Source organism: Arvicanthis niloticus, chromosome 2, assembly GCF_011762505.2.
Source record: "Arvicanthis niloticus isolate mArvNil1 chromosome 2, mArvNil1.pat.X, whole genome shotgun sequence".
NCBI classification, from domain to species: Eukaryota; Metazoa; Chordata; class Mammalia; order Rodentia; family Muridae; genus Arvicanthis; species Arvicanthis niloticus.
The window spans coordinates 76,933,930-76,954,481 of NC_047659.1; the positions used below are offsets into that span (position 1 = coordinate 76,933,930).

The 20,552-nt window shown below is 42.7% G+C and overlaps 1 protein-coding gene across 7 annotated transcripts in view; it reads right to left on the reverse strand.

Moving 5' to 3' along the window:
- Hipk3 (homeodomain interacting protein kinase 3) overlaps nt 1-20,038 on the reverse strand; it is a 75,891-nt gene extending 55,853 nt beyond the window's left edge. For 4 of the 7 annotated variants that reach the window (XM_034496785.2, XM_034496779.2, XM_034496782.2 and 1 more), the window contains exon 1: nt 11,166-11,307. The gene's annotated coding sequence lies outside the window, so the exon portion shown is untranslated. Of the gene's footprint in view, nt 1-10,446; nt 11,008-11,165; nt 11,308-19,923 lie in introns of those variants that run through there. The other 3 variants (XM_076929364.1, XM_034496783.1, XM_034496778.2) reach the window with 3 other exon arrangements.
- Nucleotides 20,039-20,552: the final 514 nt, after the last annotated feature.

A 20,552-nucleotide genomic window follows, 5' to 3' on the forward strand; every position in this document is an offset into this window, starting at 1 on the left:
GAACAGAAAATGACCTGCTGGACATTCCAAAGGTGCTAGAAATCACCCTAGCAGTGCAAATCAGTCTACAGGGGATCTCCCTATCACAACAGTCATTTCCTACATTTCTCTTAAGCTATGTAAGATAAACACCACAATTAGAAATACTGATTGACTGAAGAAGAAAAAGGTTTACCTAGTACTTTCTTGAAGTAAGTTTAAAATTGAAACCTCAAAATTTAGTTCATAAAGCTGGGCACAATGGCACAAACCCAGCACAGCAGCAGGCGTTTCTCTGTGAGTTTGAGGCTAGCCTAGTCTACATAGTGAGATCCAGAACAGAAAAAGCTACATAGAAGGACCCAGTCTTAAAAAAAAAAAAAAAAAAAAAGAATCAGTTCATAAAACTTCAGTTCCAAGTTTCAGATTACTTTCATTAACATCTACCAAACTCTTATATATTCTTATACTAAATTGCATCTACTATATTTCATATATTTAAAATATATTAAATATATGAATAATTGAATATATTAAATATATAAATAATTAAACATAGATATAAGTAAATTAAATAAATATATTAAATATATAAATAATTAAAACTTACTCAAATTTATAAGGGTGAAAAGATTTCAAAATAATACCAACAACAACACTGAAAAGGCTGATACAAAAGAGCTGGTCAAAATATGGAAGTCAACCTGATCTACAGTACAAATGACAAGCCAACCAGGGTTAGGGTGCAATAATCCTGACTTTAATTTTTTTTTTAAAGTATAAATTTAAAAAATAAATTTGAAAGAAAAGTTATTTATTCACAGACAAACCTTAAAAACTGGGTTAAAACAACTACTAAGACAGCATTATGACCTAGAATCAGACTTCCACAATAGGTATATTATTGCCGAGTTTACTAGGGCTGGTTTTAAACTTGCAGAGAAGCACCTGCCTCTGCCTTAAGGAGGGCCGCCACCACTCCAGCTCTAGCATATTTTTAAACCTGACATGAACCTACCCACTAGAACACCCTGGTCTACAACAGTGAGTTCTGGAATACTCAGGGCCCCATGCCTGTGACAAGGCATATGGATCTCTGTGAATTTAACTCAGGGCTACAGAGACCATGTCTCTAGACAGATGCATGGGTGGATGGATGGATGGATGGACGGACAGACAGACAGACGAATGGACAGATAGCCGCCAGAACTATGAGTTCAACTCATTAAGCAAACAAACAAACCAGAGCTGTGAGGATGGCTCAGAATAGTGCGTTAACTGTTAGATTCCCACACCCACATAAAAGGCCAGGCTTAGGAGTGTGAGTGTGAGTGTGTGTCTTCAACTCTGGAAGACAGGTAGGAAGATGCAAGGGTATGACTAGCCAGAAACCTAGCCAATCAGTGAATTCCATGTTCAGTGAGAAACTACCTCAAAACTAAGGAAGTACAGAAGAACACAGCACACCTCACATCAACCTCTGGCCTCTGCTTGTGTGCACATGTACACAAATGTTTTACTATAAAACCATTAGAGCTACATAACATATCTGAAATAGGTTAAATTTCAGTGTAAAATTTCAGTGTAGAAAAAAATTTTTTTTTGTTTTTGTTTTGTTTTGTTTTGTTTGTTTGTTTGTTTGTTTGGATTTTTTGAGACAGGGTTTCTCTGTATAGCCCTGGCTGTCCTGGAACTCACTCTGTAGACCAGGCTGGCCTCGAACTCAGAAATCCGCCTGCCTCTGCCTCCCAAGTGCTAGGATTGAAGGCGTGCGCCACCACTGCCCGGCCAGAAAAAAACATTTTTAAGTTATTCAATTACTATAAAATTATAAAACAATCAAAAACTATTTTCTTAGTTGTTTTAATGTGAATGTATTCAATAAAAATATATGCAAAACCTGACAAACGTCTTTCACAGGTCACTTTTCGTTCAGTTTATCAGATTATACACATGGTCCTCATCATGACATTCTTATACATGTATATATCACCTTGTAATCATATTCATACAACTTTACCCTCTCTCATTCATCTCATTCCCACTAATCACCTTCTTCCCAAGCTTGCTCCAGGTCTCTTCCTATCTTCTGTGTGTATGTGACCCATTGGCTTCATCAGGCTTGTTGATATAAGCCTGTGAGGGCTTGTACCAAGCATAGGCATCTTACCAGTGGCCACACAACTGATGAACACATCTCTCCCAATCAACCGTTAACTGCATATAAATCTTCAGGGAGCAGTAAGCCCCATGCTAGTAAAGTCCCTTTGCTGCCCATGCCAGGATGTTGACAGGCCCAATCTTGTACAAAGCCTGTGAAAGTAATCTCAGTGGCTCTGAGTTCAAGAGTTCAATAGCTATGGAGCTGGAGAGATGTATGGCTCAGCAGTTAAAAGTACAGTTCCTAGCACCTGCTACAGACAGCTCTGAACCGCTTGACACTCCAGCTTCAGAGAATCTGATGCCCTTTTCCGGCCCCCACATACTGTGGTAGGCACACACACATACACAGAACAAAATTTCATAATTAAAAATTTCACAGGCCAGGTGGTGGTGGCACACACCTTTAATCCCAGCACTAAGGAGGCAAAGACAGGCAGATCTCAGAGGTTGAGGTCAGCCTGGTCTACAGCCAGAGCCACACAGGGAAACCCTGTCTCAGGGGGGAAGAGGGAGGAGACAATAAAGAAATAGAGACAGGAGATTGTGGCATGTAGTGTTCACTTCACAACAGACTCTGAGATTCTTTCCATCCTTTTCTTGGTGCTACCTGAGCCTGAGTCCTGTTGTTTTAAATAGGGTAACAGTCTACTTTATACATGTATACTTACTGGACTGCTCTTCCCACTTGAATGTAATGAAGTAATGAAACATCATATTTTGAAAAGCACAACTGTACAAATTTTACTAGTACAACCACTAAAACCATGTTTCTTCAGATTTAAAGTTTTAACAACCTGAGTGTAATCCCCAGAACTCACAAAAAGGTAGAGAGGAATCCACAAAGCTGTCCTCTGCCCTCATACATGGCTCCTGGTGTGCTGCTATGCACTCTCCTCCAGCCACCACACAAAATAAGGAAATGTTTTTGGTTGGTTGGTTGGTTGGTTGGTTGGTTGTGATTTTTTAAATACAGGGTCTCACCATGCAGTCCTGGATGGCCTGGAACTCACAGAGATCAACCTCCCTCTGCCTCCCAAGTACTGGTTTTAAAGATTCAGGGCACTATTCCTAGCTATAATTATTTTAAAGCAGAAAAAATGATGATGCCAGATGGGGAATAGACTATCTTTGTAGACAATCAAATATGTAAAATATTTTGACAGCTACAATAACATTTTATTTCTTATAGCCTAAGTCTATGAGCCAGTTACCAAAAAGAAATCAATTAAAGCATACTAAAGAGAATACAAACCTAACTACTTTGGGACTTAGAACAATTATTATCTAATTTTATATTTACAACTAATTTAGTACAAAAATACTTATACTAGTTCTACCAAAACTGACTAGAATTAGCACAAAAATATGTATTATTTCATTCTGTTTTAAGAATATTCTACCCTACATTCAGGAGTATATGGGCAGCACAAATTAGATGATGGTTATTTTTTTTTAAGGCGGAGCAGGAAAGTAGGGATAGGACTGGGAGGACTTAAAGGAAGCAGTGACAAACATCATCAAAATACATGGTATGGCCAGACCTGCCACGAATACCTCTAATGCCAACCCTTGGATGGGGGGTGAGGGTGGGGGTGGGGACAACAAGACTTGTAAGCTAGCCTTCAACAGTAAGTTCTTCCAGATCAGCCAGAATCAAACGATGAGGCACTGTCTCAATAAAAGTATCAATTTATCAAAGACTATGAACAAAGCTGGGAATGGTGGAGTACACCTTTAACCCCAACACTCTGGAGACAGAGGCAGGTGGATCTCTGAATTGAAGGCAGAGCTATACAGAGAAACTCCTGTCCCAGGGGGAAAAAAAATTAAGTAATGATGCCAAGTGTATGGTAATCTCAAACCTTTAATCTCAGCACTCAAGAGGCACAGGAAATTGGATCTTTGAGTTCTAGACCAGCCTGATCTACATAAGGAGTTCCAGAACAGCCAGGACTACAAAGAGAAGCCCTGTTCTAAAGGGAAAAGGAAAAAGAAAAGAAGAGGAAAGGAAAGAGAGGCCAGCCAGCCTGCAATGGAAAGGGAGCAGTGATGAAGACAGTAGCATGGCTCCTGGCTCCACAACAGCAAACCTGTCATTTTCATTGCAATTCTGTCATTATGCCCCACTTAATCTCAATTAATTATACATTTAAAGCCCTCAAACTTATTTTAAATTATACTTCGTAAATAATGTCTCTTAAAAGCCATATCCAAGCTTCAATGTTATCAATCACTCTAACTTACTATTTAAAACTTACTATTTACTATTTTAGAAAGCTATGTATCTAAAGCCATATATAGTTTACCAAACCTTACAAGACTGTCTTAATCAGTACATAAAAGAAGCATACAAAAATATTCTAAGGCCTTCATAGAGCTGTTTTCTAAAGTGGAAAACGTTTTGTAATTAATTTACTGCAAGTGACTCAAAGTTTACTATTTTGTTGACTTAAAAACTTGTTTTTTGTAAAAAATTTATAAATAAATCCAACTATGTATGACAGTATTAAAGAATTTAAAGTTATCCAGGTGTAGTAACCTATACCTGTAATATCAGCACTTACAAGCTAAGTCAAGAGAATTATCCTAAGTTCAAAGCTAGCCTCAGTTTGTAAAGTGAATTTTAGCTTAGTCTGAACTATAGCTATGTCCTGTCCAAAAGAAAGAGAACAAGAGAGAAAAGTTATAAGCATGTTTAATATAGGTAAGTTTTACATTTCCTATCAAACCTTCAGAAAGCTTTCTTGGTAATCCAAATACAATTATAACATAAAAATAAACTACATAAAAATAATAAGAGTAGGTGGGTGGGGGTGGTGCATGCCTTTAATCTCAGTACTCAGGAGGCAGAGGCAGACAGATTTCTGTAAGTTCCAAGACCAGCCTGGTCTACAGAGTGAGTTCCAGGGCAGCCAGGGCTACATAGAGAAACTCTGTCTTGAAAAACAATTAATTAATTATTAATGAAAAGGCTGAATGACATATATTCTACAAATGTCATTTTTCATACTCCAGGCTGGCTTTGAACTTTTGAACTCAACATGTACCTGAGGATGACATAAAATTTCTGATCCTCTGGCCTACACCTCTTGAGTGCTGCTGGAATTATCAGCCTGGACCAATATGTTTGGGTTTTATGTGCTATTGGGGACCAAGCCAGGGCTTCAGGAACTCTAGATAGCACTTAAAATGAGCTACATCCCCAGGCTTAATCTCATTAATGTAATGCTCATCATATATAACTAGAAAATGGTCTCCACATAAAGTTACTGAGGGGAGGGGAAATACATGTGACTAAACACAGCAATTCTTTATTTTCAATGTGACCAAGAGTTACACTAGAGAATCAGTCTTCAGGGCTGGAGAGATGGCTCAGCGTCTAAAAGTGGCTGTCATTCCTGCAGAAGACCTAAGTTTGGTTACCAGCACCCACATGGCAACTCACAAACAGTTAGGGAGGATCCAACACCATCTTTTAGCCTCCATAGGTAACAGGTACACATGTGATGCACTTACATACATGCAGGTAAAAGATTCATATACATAAAACAAAACTATTTTTTTGAGACAAGGTCTCACTATAAAGCTCTCTGGCTATCCTTAAACTATGTAGACAGATAACCATGTGCCTCTGCACTTGAAATTAAATGTGAGCACCACTACATATGCCAAAAATAGGTGAATCTTTTAATTAAAAAAAAAAACAGAATTCATCTTTGACAACTTAAATACTTGTCCAAATAAAAAAGTTACAGCTCAAATAAATAATACACTTTCTTATTCTTCCCTATACTAAATCTCTTTAAAAAAAAAAAAGCATAATCCTTTTGGTTTATTAGAGAATGGGGGAAGAGAGAATGATAACCTGAACTTGATCACAAGACCTTGTGGTGGAATGAGAACAACCTCTTAAAATTGTCCTCTGACTGCCACATGTTCTATGACAAACACATGCCCATACATGTATATTCGAGCAAGAACACACGTGCACAAGAGTGAGCACACACATGCATACATATTCTCACGAATGTGCATACGTGCATTTTTTGCAAAACAAAATGCAACGTAAAAATGAATATGGAAAATTACCCATTTAACAAATGGATATGCTTAGTCCAGTGGAGGCAGAGGCAAGTGGATCTCTTTGAGTTTGAAACTAGCCTGGTCTTCGTAGTAAGACCTTGTAGAGAGAGACTGAAATGCTTAGGCTGGAAATAGAGGGAGCAGAAGCTTGAGGTCAGCCGGGACTGCAGGAGTCTGTCTCAAAGACCTGGGAGAGAGGTGGTAGAGGAAGAGTTTGATTGGGTTGATTCTGGAAAGAGGTCACGGATGCTAGCGCTGGTAATCCTGGCACTGAGACAGAATCCAGAGGATTAGAGTTCAAGGCCTGCCAGAGTTATACAGTAAGGCCCAGTCAAATACAAAAAACAGAAGGTAGGCTGGAGAGATAGCTCAGTAACTAAAGCAGTGAATGTTCTTCCAAAGGACCCAGGTACAATTCCTAGCAACCACATGGTGGCTCTCAACCATCTCTAACTCCAGTTCTAGAGGACTTAGTGCCCTCTCCTGACCTCTATGACACCAGGCACACAAGTAGTACAAATAACTATGCAGACAATACATCTATACATATAAAACAAAAACAAAACAATAAAATCTACATAAATAAAAACAAAATACATCTGTATTAAGCTAGAGGTATAACTCAGTTATAGAGAACATGCTGAATATGTGAGATCTTGGGCTCACTCCCAGAACAGATATAAATAAATGCATGTCTGTCTGCCTTGGGAAGTGGATTGTGTGACAGGTAACAGAAACCTGGGGTTTAATTCAGTCTGAAAACACAAGATCTATAAAGTTTGATATGTACCTTGGCTTTACTTTTAAGGATGTTTTAAAACAAAATAGAGTCTGTAGGTCAGACTCATGCCTTTTTGCCTTCTGATTTCAGAGAAACCTGTAATCTGAGACTTTTTAAAGGGCCTACACACCTGTAACTCCAGAAGTAATAAACTTTTATATTCTTTTGCATTTATGTTGTTTTGTTATTATTGTTTTGGTTTTCTTGGTTTTACTGTTTGAAATCAGCCAGACCTGGTGGTATTACTTGGGCAGTAGAGGCAAGAAGATGAATTCACTGCCAGCCTGAGCTACATAAGACCTAAAGTAAATCTGGTAAGACAAACGCCACCCTAACAATACCATTCTGGACACTATCAGCATGTTTCTGGTTCTTTTCACTTCCACATGAGTAGCTCTTAGGACTCCACCCTGGCATTCACCCTGGTGTCTCAGCATACAGGCAACTAAGAGGGCCGCTGGTCTCCTAAGGAACTCAACACCTACTTTGGCAAACACTTATATACAATATATAATGTGTGTATGTATGTAAATATACACCTCTTTACTGTGTCTAGTCTACCAGGGTCTTACAGAATGACTAACAACATCCAGAAGAACTACAATAAAGCTTTAGCACTCTAATGTCACTTTTGCCCAAGCTACTCTTAATTAGACCAAGACAACCAAACAAAATTAACTGTTTCCTTAAGTGGACCACAAAGTACTCCATTAAAAATTAAATAAATAAGCCAAAGTAGTAGAACAAGTCTTTAATCCCAACACTTAAGAGGCAGAGGCAGGAGGATCTAAGTTCAAAGCTAGTCTGATCTACAGAGCAAGTTCCAGGACAGCCAGCACTATACAGAGAAACCCTGTCTAGAAAAACCAAAAAGAATTTTTAAAAAATTAAAAAATAATAAATAAATAAACAAACACAAGAAGAAACCCTACCATGATTCAAAACTTCTGCTCCAAATACATACTCTTCTTCAAGTTATAACCTTTTAAAGGTGTTGGCGAAGGTTATAACCTTTAAGCAGATGAATCCAGAGCCAGTAAAGACATTTAGGATAATTCCTTTCATCATATATTTACATCACATGCAAACATTCCTTCCTCCTGACAAGTGTTCTGAGAAAGTTCTCTTTTCCCAGAGAAATACTACATCCTAGTTAAAGTGGAAGAGGGGCAGTACCTCTAAACAAACACCAATAAAAGTCCCTCTTCAGAAGTAGCTTCCAACTTAAACATGCAAGACTAAGCCTGAACTCTGGACATTAAGAAATCAGGACAGCTACAAACCACAAATTTTACAAAGAGAATGCTTACTTTGGCAGCAATAATAATCATGTATCAAAATTAGCCTGTGTGCTCTAATAAATATAAGACACAAGTAACAACTTGTGGAAAGTAGAGAAATTCCCGTTTTTGGAACATCCTTGAAGCACTGTCAGGACATCTTCTCATATCCAAGCTCAATTGAAGCTGCAATAGAAACAATGTTTCCATGCCACCAATAGGACAACCAATAGGACAACCACCAATAGGACAATTATCATACTGGATCAACTGTTGCAATGAGAACTGTACTAGGAAGTTAACTCCTCTACCTCAAAAACAAAGTTAACCTCAAAAGTTAATGGAATAAGTCACTGCAACATAGATGCAAACAATTATTCCATTTAAGTGGATGTGCATGAATTACATTTGATTAACAATTCCACATTGTGAGGTTGACATTTTCTCCTTCCTCTTTTCCATATGCCTTCAGTGTTCATGCAGTAAATATTTAAAAACAAAAACTCAATCAGGAAGGTCATTTGGCAGCTACTGCTTTTTGAACTTGCAGGAAAGCAAGCATTCAGCACTGGCATTAAACAAACATCTATGTGTCAAATGGCATACTTGCTACAGCAACTGACCTCTGTAATTTGCAACCCTACTTTATGGTATCCTATGACAGATCATCCAAAAAATTAACAGAGTATAATCTTCAGCTTCTTCTCAAGCACATTTACAAGAATTATCTCATAGAAACCATCTACTTTAATGAGATTCTAAAAACCCCATGCCCAGAAGCCAATGGCTGGTTTATAAACAAGATAATGACTAGTTCAATGGAAAAGGCATTATGACAAAATGCTAAGACTGTCTCACCATGTTATGATCTGTTTGCCTAATATGTATGTTTAGCTACCATAGTCAGCAATGTCCAAATACAAATTTAAAACATTTAATGGCCAGTTCTGTTCTAGACTTCAAGCTCATCTTACCTGTTTAAAACACTGATGCTATATTTTTATCTATCCTCCAAGATATTTTTTCTTTTAGCAAATATATTCCCTAGGGTGGAAAGGAGGACCTAAGAAATAAATTCTCCCTAAAATACAATAAACTATCCAAACGCTGAAAAGGCAGACATTTCTGATATATATCTCTATGGTATATTTACCATAACAAATTAAAAATAATCAAAATAATTTAAGAAAAATAAACTGACACAGGCTAAGCATTAAATTTCACATGCCCTTTATATGAATGCAGCCATAAATATACCACAAAATATCTTGTTAATTTAAAAATTAAGAATATGAGTTGTTTGGTTAAATTTCAATTACTGTTAAGTGTCATGAAGACAGAGGAATTAATACAACAAAACAATTTTTAAAAGGTCAGTCATATTTTGTTTACTTAAAATACTAAGCTTAATCATGACCTGTTTAAACCTTATCGTTGCTCATTGTATAAAATTAGCACTGCAAACCTAAGCAGAATCTAGACTTATCAAACATACGGTGAGACTTGCCCAGTTTCTGAAATAGTAAATGTGGATAAACATTAAGATATTTTTCTTGATAAACAATAACAAAAAAGACCTGGAAATGTTTTCATAATCTGATCAGAAGGACAGAAAAAAAACTTTAAAATTTTTCAAAATCTGGGAATTAAGGTAAATTGTTTGAAGTACCCCATTTGAGAGGCTGTAGTTTACAGAAAGAAAAAAAAAAAAAAAACCTAAAATAGAAAACAAAAAAATAAAAAAAAATAAAAAACAGATCTTCAAGCAACTCGAAGATACATAGAAACGAAAACTGGTTTTCCAGCTAACTTTTCCAGCCCTATACCAGAGAGACAACCAAAACAAAGTTGACCGTAAAACCATGAGTTTTCCCAGTAAACTGGGCCATAATCTGAAACCTGAGGGGGGGCGGGGGGGGGGGGACGGACACCGGCTGCTGCTGCTGCTCATAGAAGCTCCTTATAAGCAGCGAAATGACAGGTGGGGGAAAAAAATCGCTAGCAGGCCAGCCAGAGGTTGTGAAAACACGGTTCAAGGACCGAACATGTTGTGACTACTCTGTAACAGGTCCAAGGTAATTTACGCACACACCCTTCAGCGCAATCCCTCAAGCACAGATAAGACTAGGAAACAACTGGCTTCCCCCGAGATCCACATACCATTTTACAACAGCCGTCTCCCCCCAGACAGGAAAACAGACATTCTGGTCCCGAGTCCTTTCCGCTGATCTCCCCCAGCGCGAAGGGAAGAGGGCCGCCGCCGCCGTAACGAGAGAAGCCGGCAACAGCCCCGCCGCGCGGCCGCCACGCCTTCCTCCCGCCGCCGCTGGGGACGCGAAGCCGCGGATCACATTTCTCCTCCCCAACAATCACACGCACGCACGTCCCCAGAGTTGACACCCTCCAAACCCGCCGCCCCGCGACGCCGGTGACAGGGCCACCAAGCCTCCGCGGCGCAGCCACGGGGCTGGGCGCTCCGGCGGCGTGCGTGCACGTTGGTGTTCGCTCCCATCAATGAAAGGACCAGGTCTCCGTAGTGACGGCCTAGAGCCGCCGAGCCGAAACGGGGGGCCCCGTGGGACCAAACAAAACTTCGGTTGCTGGGAAGAGCCGTTGCGCAACCTTGGCTTGGGGGAAGGCCCGGACTGCCCGGCGCGGCCAGGGCGGCTTCCCAGAGGCTGCGCCAAGCGCGCGCGGAAAGCACGCGCAGTCCCCGCGTCCGGCCGCCTCGGGCCTGGCGTGGCGCCGGCCTTCGGGAACCGCCCGGGCCGGCCGCACTAGACAACCGGGCGGAAACGGAGCGGCGGCGCTCCGAGGTTCCCCCGGCCCCGAGGCCCGGCGACGACGCCGAGCTCCCCGCCCTTGCCCCGCTCCCTTACCTTCCTAAAGGCCCGCGCTCTCCCCGCTTCGGGCGGCCGCAGCCCTGAGCATGTCCGGGGTGGGTCGCGGGGGCCGTGCGGGGACCCGGAGCCAAGCGCTTCAGCAGGCGGCGCCACCCAGCCGGGGCTCAGCCCCTCTCGGCGGCCGCTGCCATCTTGTCCTGGCGGCTGAGAGGAAACGGCGAAACACCCTCCCTCGACCGCTGCTGCTGCTGCTGCTCTGGCTGCCGATCGCCGGGCCCGTCTCCCTCATCTTCCTTCCCGGGGACCTGGGGTGGGGACGGCTGGACTGGGGAGGGGGGCAGTGACAAGCCGGCGGGTCACCGGGGCCTACGAGGAGCTCGGGATGCAGGGCCCGCGGCGGTGAGGGCCCATTTCCCCAGCCCCGGGGTTGAGACTAGGACGAGGGCTGCTAGCGAGGCCGCGACGCCGGGGGCCTGCGGCTCGGACTCCTCAGGGCGCCGCGCTGCCGGCAGTCGTCACCCGGGCAGCTGCCGCGGGCCGCCCCGATCTCGGGCCCCTCCTCCGCGCCCGCCGGCCTCGGCCGCCGCCTCCGCAGCGCCACCGCCCGCTCGGCCGCTCTGCGCGCCGAGCCCCGGCGGCCCCGCTCGGGTAGGGCCGCGGCGCCTCCGCGAAGCCCCTCCCCGGGGTCCGCCCGCAGCCGCGCCCTTGACGCTCGCAGCCCCGCCAGGCGGCCCGCGCGGATCCAAGCCTGAGCTCTCACGCCATCCCTTCAACAGGAACAGCTTCCGTCAGTCGTCCTCTGCAGTTCTGAGCCTGACTCCAGGCCCAAAAATACACATTTAAGGGACGATCCTAATATCCAAAGGGGTTCAGATGTTGAAGCAGGATTTCACAGGCCTTTCCAGGTTACCCCATCCTAATTCCCTTCCCACCCCTTTAGAATCTGTTTCTCGACATTTTAGGAGTCTAAAAACAAAGAGAAAGAAAATGTTTAGCCGAATGAATAATCTCAGCCTAAAATAGGTCCTCCTCGCTCCCCCATTCCAAAACAGCAGGAGACTTGTCACACCATGTCAAAGAATGAGGGGGGAACTCTCTTGGAAGTTTTCCAAGTGCACCACCACAGCCCACCTCTACGTTGATAATTCTCCATCGAGTTAGTTCCACACCCAAGCTAGTTTCTTCGCTCCTAGAAACTAGGAAATCGACAGAATGGTCCATTTCCACCCACGTAACCATAGAACCATGGAATTTGAGATGAAAGAATCTTACTGATGCATAGTCCAAACTCTTATGCTAAGACAAGGGTTTAGACAAGTTTCGGTGACGTGAGCAAGGTTATAGAGCAAGGCCTTAGTCTCCACCCCTCTCTCCTCCATTTCCCTCTCCAGAAAGCAACTATCTTCGAAGCAACCTATCATTCAGTAAACCTATTTTGCCACCTGTTTCGTCTGGGTCCTTTTGTTCTAAACCAATGTTTAACTTTTCAGCAGCGCAAGCATCTCTGTATATTGGAAATGTCCTTTGCTTTCTTCGTATCTTTACTAGAAGGATTGAGTTTGCTGATGTATTTCTCCACACATTTTCTATTGCAGCAGCTGGGACTAAAGGGAGGGCCAACTTGCAGCGCAGATACTAGTCCTTTCCCTATTGCCTTTCAAACTAGGACTGTGTAGAATGTCTTTTAAAAGGGTATCCCTGGAGGCCACTGAAAAGCCTTTTTTCAGTGATGAGTGTTTTCTTCAAGACAGGATACTCAGTGAAGACTGAAGTAGAAAAACCAATGACTGGTTTTTAGGAAAGGCATATGCACAGGCAAAGTGATGCATGCCTATAATGCCAGCGTTGGGAAGATGGAGGGAACGGAAGGGGGCGGGGCTCACGATTATACTCTAGTCTGCAGACAGAAAGTGGGCAATGTTTGGGCCATTCTTCTTTCTTTAGCATGTACATTGGATTTCTTTTAAGGCAATAATCTAAAATCCAAACAAAAATTACTACTAAAAAAAATCTACACTAAAAGAGAATTCTCTCGGAGAACTCTCTCCATAGGATTAACTTTTCACAACTTTTGCAAGCATATCTCTAGCCTCCTAATGGAAGACTTTCCTCTGCTTTTTTTGTGGGTTGCTACATTTATGAAGAGGCTGGAGGTGAGGGTTTCTCCCCTTTCTGCTGAGTAGTTCACCCCACCCCACCCCCCCTTCCTATGAATTCCAGGAAGGATTTCTGTCACCTTTCTTTTAACCCTTGCCTTGCCAGTGACTAAATATAGTACCTAACTTAAAACTTCCCAGTAAAGCTTGCTAAATAAGTCCCCCTCCTCAGTAAACCTATTGTGTCCTAACGTCGTCCACTTCATCTCTTCCCCCCTCCAATCCATTCTGAACTGGAACATACAGATGACCTTTCAAAACCATGAAGTGACCTTTTGTTGTGTTGTTGTTAAGTTCATATTTTTAAAAGAAAGATGGTTCTAAACAGGGTGTAGTGGCTCACTCCTGTATCCTAGTGTTACAGAGCCTGAGGCAGGAGTATCTTGCAGAGTCCAAGAACATGGACTTCATAGTGAGTGCCGAATACAGACTGACTTCCTACCAGAGTGAGCAGATACTAATTATTCTCTCACAGTTCCATATATTTTTAAAAACAGGTTACTTCTGACATAGAGGCACAGGCCTGTGATCTCAACTATTCAGAAGCCTGAAGTAGGAAGACCTCTAGTTCAAAACAGTCTGGGCCACACGGTGAGTTCAAAGCCCACCTGAGCAATTTCTTGTGGCCCTATCTTAAAAAGTTTTCCACGTCCAGGGAGCCCTAAAATTAAGGGTTTAAATCCAATCCCCAGCAACCACACAAAAAGTTAACTCCAGTAAGCCTAGAGATGGGAAGAAAAGAGGATCCCTGGGGCCTTTGGCTAGCCTGCCTAGTCCAATTTGTGAGCACCGGGCTCATTGAGTAGAGCTCACTGAGAACTGGCAGTGGGCAAGGTGGACAGCCATTGAGCTGGTTGGGCTCAGAACTTTATTCCAGGGCAAAGGAAGCCAGTGAGGAAGGGTTTATTTAGGAAGGGAAAAAGTGCAATCAAAGAAGCCATGACAATCTTTGGGTGAAAGACTGCTCAGTGGAATCCATTTGCTTTTCTTTCTACTTGTTCAAAATTTTCTAATAGCAGACAGTTTATCATAGTAAAAAGCTAAAGTTACATTGGCATAAACCAGTGCTGTAAGACCCTCCACAGGACTAGAGCACCAGAAACTCGATATCTCTGGGGTCCTGTCCTCCCAGGCATTTTTTTTCCCTCAGGTTCCAAGATTCCCTAAGTCCTCCCTCACTTTTTCAAGCCACTCTTATTTTTTTCCCCCAGTCCTGGAGACTGAACTTAGTGCAAAGCACCAGGCTACCACTGAGCTATATCCCAATCCCTTTTCTAATGTTTTATTTTGTGACAGGGTCTTGCTAACCTGCCCAGGCTGACCTTGAACTCACTCTGTAACTTAGGCAGGCCTTGAACTTGTGAGCTCTTTCTCAGCAGCCTGTAACTATGATTGCAGTAGCTGTAATCACAGACCTGCACCAAGCCCAGCATAACTTAGTATCTTTCTGTCTTTCCCAAGGGCCTGCCATCTTAGATAGGCTCGTGTACATTTTCTGTCTTTTTCCAAAAGGAACTTTCTTTTTGTCATTTGTCAGTTGTTTGATCCCCCACAGTCTAGAATAGGAACGCAATAAATATTTATAAAATGAAAGAATAGATGTTTCTATGTAAGCAGAAAGAAGCTGTCCTCAAACTCAGCCTGCAAGCAATCACAGACCTAGGTCTTTCTCTTAGGGCTGCCTCCACCTCCGATAGTACTCTGTCCAGATGGGGCCAGTCCTCCCTGCACTGCCCTTGTATCCACCTCTGCTGAACTGCACATAGGTGTCAGCTTCAAGAAATGGCCTCGAACAGCCTTAGCTCACCATGCTAATGTTTCTATTCAAAGCACTGCAGTTTCCAGAAAAACCTTGGAACTCTGTCACAGCCTGAGTCACCAACCCACACACAGCTATCTTCCTTAAGGAAGTTGGGCTTTGAGGAGTTTTCTGGTTGTTGTTTTCTCCCCTTCAGACCTTAGGTATTCTTTCCGGTCCTCTTTTCTTTTCTTTTCTTTTCTTTTCTTTTCTTTTCTTTTCTTTTCTTTTAATGGTGGAGAGGGGAGCAGGGGGGAGCAAGGTGTGTCAAGAAAACCAATGAGCTCCCTAACTACAAACCAAGAAGGAAAAGTCTATCTGGGGGCTTTATTTCTCCTTCTGGCAGGAGATCCCAACTTCCTAATGCAAATAATCTACCTACTTCCTGGAGACCAACTTTGTATATCTATCTGGGCCTCAGGGAGTGGCAGTTGGGATTGAAAACCCATCTAGAAGCTACCTGCTCCAGCCCATATTTGAATAATTCAAAAGCACACCACCAAGTCATTAACTCTTTACAGCCCAAAGTTCTGCTTCTCTTTCAAAACAAAATTTTTTAATTAAAAAAAGCAAACAAGGCAGGCAAAAGGGTAGAAGACCCTGCTGTCAAGCCTGATCATCTGAGTTCTGTACTGGGATCCACTGGGTGGGAGAAGAGAACCAACTGCCTAAAGTTGTCCACTGGTCTCCAGTGTGTTCTCTGGCAATGTACACCATCTCCCCCCCCCCAAAAAAAATTGATACAAATAAATAAATGTGTTTCTTTTTTTAAGCTGGGTCTGATGACACAGGCTTACAGTCCCAGGTACTAAAGCAGGAAGGTTCCAAGTTCAAAAGTGGCACCAGTAACTTAATAGAAAGCCATATCAAAATAAAAGCAAGTCAGACAGTGGTGACACTCCCCTTTAATCCCAGCACTTGGGAGGCAGAAACAAACAGATGTCTGAGTTCAAGGGCCCCTGAGCTACACAGCAAATTCCAGGACAACCAGGACTAGACAAAGAAATCTTGTCTCAGGGGGAAGTTAAAAAAAATAAATAAATAAAGTCAGGCCATACAGTAGTAATGCACATCTTTAATCCCAGCACTCAGGAGGCAGAGGCAGGAGAATCTCTGAGTTCAAGGCCAACAAAGAGAATTCTACAGAAGACAGCCAGGGCTACACAGAGAAATACTGTCAGGGACTTCTAGACACACCTTTAATCCCAGCATTTGGAAGACAGGCTGGTGGATCTAGAAGTCCCTGATTAACCAGGGCTATGTAGTAAGACTGTATCTCAAAACAAACAAAACTCAGTTTGACTAATTAACAAAGGTGAAAGTAGTATGATATCAGGAAGCTGGTTAGATGGCTCATCGAGTAAGGTGCTTGCTTGCCCAAGAGAGCCCAGAGTTGGGATCTCATCACCCACAAAAATGCTGGGGAGACCAGGAAGCCTGCTTGTAATCCCAGCATGAAAGAAGGTAAAGATAGTGTTCCTTCAAGGCAGGATGGCTAATATGATCAGAGTCAGAGAGCTCTGAGTTTAAGTGAGAGACCCAGTCTCAACTGTGAGGGAGAGCAGTTGAAGAAAATAACCAATACCAGCTTCTCTGTTCTCACTCTCGTGCACCCACATACATGCAAACAGTATACACATCTGATCCTGTTTCCATACCACATACAGAAATACATGCAAAAATTGTACCACATTAATAGGACATTCATAATCTATTTTATATTATGTGTATTGGTGTTTTACCTCCATATATGTCTATTTGAAGATCTCAGATCCCCTGGAGCTGGCGTCACAGTGGGGAGCTGCCATGTAGGTGCTGGGAATTGTCCTCTGGAAGAGCAGCAGTGCTCTTAACTGCTAAGCCATCTCTCCAGCCCCATCTCATTTTATTGTGAAGGTTAGACACTACAGTTAGCTACAAGGAAAATCCCATAGAACGAAATTCATTATCAAAAAGTCCTAAAATTACCCATGTTATTTTGGGTATACAATAATATGTACTATAGCTAGAAATAGGCGAAAGCGTTCATATTTCACCTCTGGGAATTTAGAGCTCTTATGGTGATTAGAATTCTTTCACTTTCACTTAAAAAAAATGTTTTACTACTTTTTGAGAGAGAGAGAGAGAGAGAGAGTGTCAGAGGACACTTGTGGGGATCAGTTCACCACTTCCACACATGGGATACAAGGATTGAACTCAGGTCTCAGGCTTGGCAGCAAGCACCTTCAACCATTTTGTTAGCCCCTTATCATTTTTTTAAACGATGTAGCCCAGTAATCACTCTCTGCCAAGGTTTCCTAAAGCCCTAATTAACAACCCCCCTTCTTCCTCTAAAATATGAAAACACTAGCAGTCTCATATGATAAAGATGTCCCCATGGGCAATGGATCCTTAAGAGTCCTCAGCCTGCTCTTCCCATAGGTTTTGCTCAAATGTACCTTTCCTTTTGATTGAAACCATTAGCCACCTGCATCAGCTCCTCTGGATGAAAAGTCTGCCAGTCCCCACAGTTTCTCTGTGGTATCTGTCCAGACATCCTGTAGTCTTATTCCATTTTTGTTTTGTTTTTGAGACAAGGCTCTCTGTGTAGTCCTAGCTGTCCTAGAGCTCTAAGTAGACCAGGATGGCCTCAAACTTGAAGAGTTCCTCCTGCCTCTGCTTCATCCTGGCTTTTCGTTGTTTCCATATGTATTGTTTGCTTCTCTTTGTAGTGCTGGGCATGGTGCATAGGGCTCCAGCCTAGCGGCTGGTGCATACTAGGCAAGAGCTCTATCACTGAGAACACTCCCAGCCTCATCCTCACTATGACGCTCAGAAGTCAAGTGAACTTAAGAAGCAAAGCACAGATCACTTCAAAGGGTGTTTTGGGTTGGTTGGTTGTTGCTTGGTTGGTTGATTAGTTGGTTAGTTGGTTGGTTCCAAGCTAAGAATGACCAGTGTCTAGGAAACATAGACTCAGGATGTCCTGAAAAAATGACATGTTCTACCTCAGAACTTGATTACATTAAGCTTGGTAAACTCAAAGCAAAAAGACAGTCATAGATATATTGTGGGACATCAGGTGAGTGGATCAGAGCATAGCAGGAAGACTCTGCTATGCAGATTCAGGATTCTTTCTCAACAGGGCCTCTCAGTGCTGGCCTAGTGGACCAGGCTGGTCTTGAACTTGCAGTGATTCTCTTGCCTTTGTCTCTGAGTGTTAGGATTATAGGTGTGGTGTATGCCACTGCTATAGGTATCATATGGTTTCATGACATTCTTAACATGTGTGATGGTGGGAGCTAGTGGTCTGCTAAAACCCTATTAAAAACAATTCATTTCAGTGAGAGACCTTATATCAAAAAACAAGGCGGGGCCAGTGAGATGGCTTAGCAAGGAAAGGGACTTGCTGCCAAACCTGACAGATCTGAGTATGATCCCTTAGTCCCACATGGTAAAAGGAGAGAACCTACTCCTGACAGTTGTCCTCTGACTCCACGGGAGTGCTGTGCCATATGAACACACATGCAAATAAATAAATGAAGCTTTTAAAGTAATAAGGTAGAGAGCAACTGAGGAAGATACACCTAATATTAATTTCTAATATTAACTTTGGACCTCCAGGGGTACCCACACTCACACACGGGTGCACACATGTATCCACCAGACACACAAATACATATGTATTCATAAAGAACATTATAATCTCTCTTTGGAAGGACTAATTCAGAAAGGATTATGTCCCTGAGAAGCCTTAAAATAAAACCAGGGTGCTTGAGTAAGACAAGTACCCTGGAAAAGGACAGTAGAGCTTCTCAAACAGTAGTAGAAAGAACATATGGTGGCACGAGTCTGCAATCCCCAGCTCTGGGCAGCTGTCCTCAGACTTCCACGTGTGCTCAGTGGCACTTGTATTCTCTCTCTCTCTCTCTCTCTCTCTCTCTCTCTCTCTTGTTTTAAAGAGGCATTTAGAAAGGATCCATATCTGTGAAGTTTAGGGCTAGGAAATAGGCTTAATAGCTAAAATGTTTGCCTCCTAGCATGAGGGCCTGAGTTCAGATCCCCAGAAACTGAGTTACAGGCCAGCCTGGACTACATAAGACACTGGATAGATAGATAGATAGATAGATAGATAGATAGATAGATAGATAGATAGATAAATGTAGAGATGTAGGCAGTCATTTAATAATGAAAGCCTTAACTAATCCCGTCCTACCTCTCAAATAATTGGCACAAAGATTTATTCAGTTTATTAATAAACTTTAAGCATTATGACTGGGCAGATATTCATCTATTCTAACTCTCTCTAAGCTATCTACTTCCCAGCCACAAGCCCTGTGTTACTTGCACTTTGAGTCTTGCCATGGCTTTCTCTGGTCCACGTCTGTCCTCATGGTGAATCCCTTGTTGACCCCTCCTGAGGACTTCTCCTGGACACCACTTCTCTTCCTCCCTCTCCCTCTTTGGGACCCTAGCATGGGATTGATATAGGAAATGGCTCAAAAATCGTGACAATGCTAGTGTCTGGTCTGCAACTAGATCTCTGGGCACAGAATATCAGCAACTGAATATACAGTGTACAAAACCATCCTCCACAGATAAATAGATAGATGGGTTGTGGTAGCACAGGCCTGTAATTCCAGCACTTTGGAAGCAGACATGGTAGGACTGAGTCTGAGACTATCCTGGACTACATAGATAGAAATGATGAATGATAATAATGAAATAATGCATGTTGAAGAGTTGTCCATGCTTCTGCTACCCTCCTTTGTTCATGGAAGAGAACAGAGATTCAGTTGAGAGTAGAAGCTCATATCAGCTTCATCACTAACCCAAGACCACACAGGTCCAACTCTCTTACCTCAGACATCCACCAATATATCATGATGACTTTCTGTATTCCCAAAGTAGGAACTCCTTGTTTTATCCCCAAGTTTCTTCTCTTGTCTCTTTACATCTAGACCAGGAAAGCAGCCAGAGTTGCTCTGTATTTAATATTGACAGTCTATCTTCAGGCAGCAAATGCCCGACTCTTTCCTATGGAGTTCAGGTTCCCTACTGTAACATATGAGGAAGTACACTGAAACCATTCAAGACAAGCTGTGCTCACTAACAGAAGTGGCAAGTTCAGTCATGCACGGCCTTGTAACAATGACAACAAGCCACAGCTGCAACAAAATCCTGCCTGCTAAGGGATTCTTTGGGGGATGGCAAAATGCCACGCACTTACAAGAGTCCTTGGGTTCGAATCTGTTCTTATACTTCATGACCCACCCTGCACAGGTCAATGCAGCTCTTCTCAGGGACAGGAGACAGGAAGCTGGACAGGAGACAGGAAGCTGCACAGCACAGTGCTAGTGCAGCTTGAAGTTGTAGTGAATGAACAAGATAGCTGTGCCCTTAAGGACAGGACCTGTGTTGTGGCTCAGTGGGTAAAAGTGCTTTGTGAATACCTAACAACCTTGATGCCTGGACCCACTTGGTGGAAAG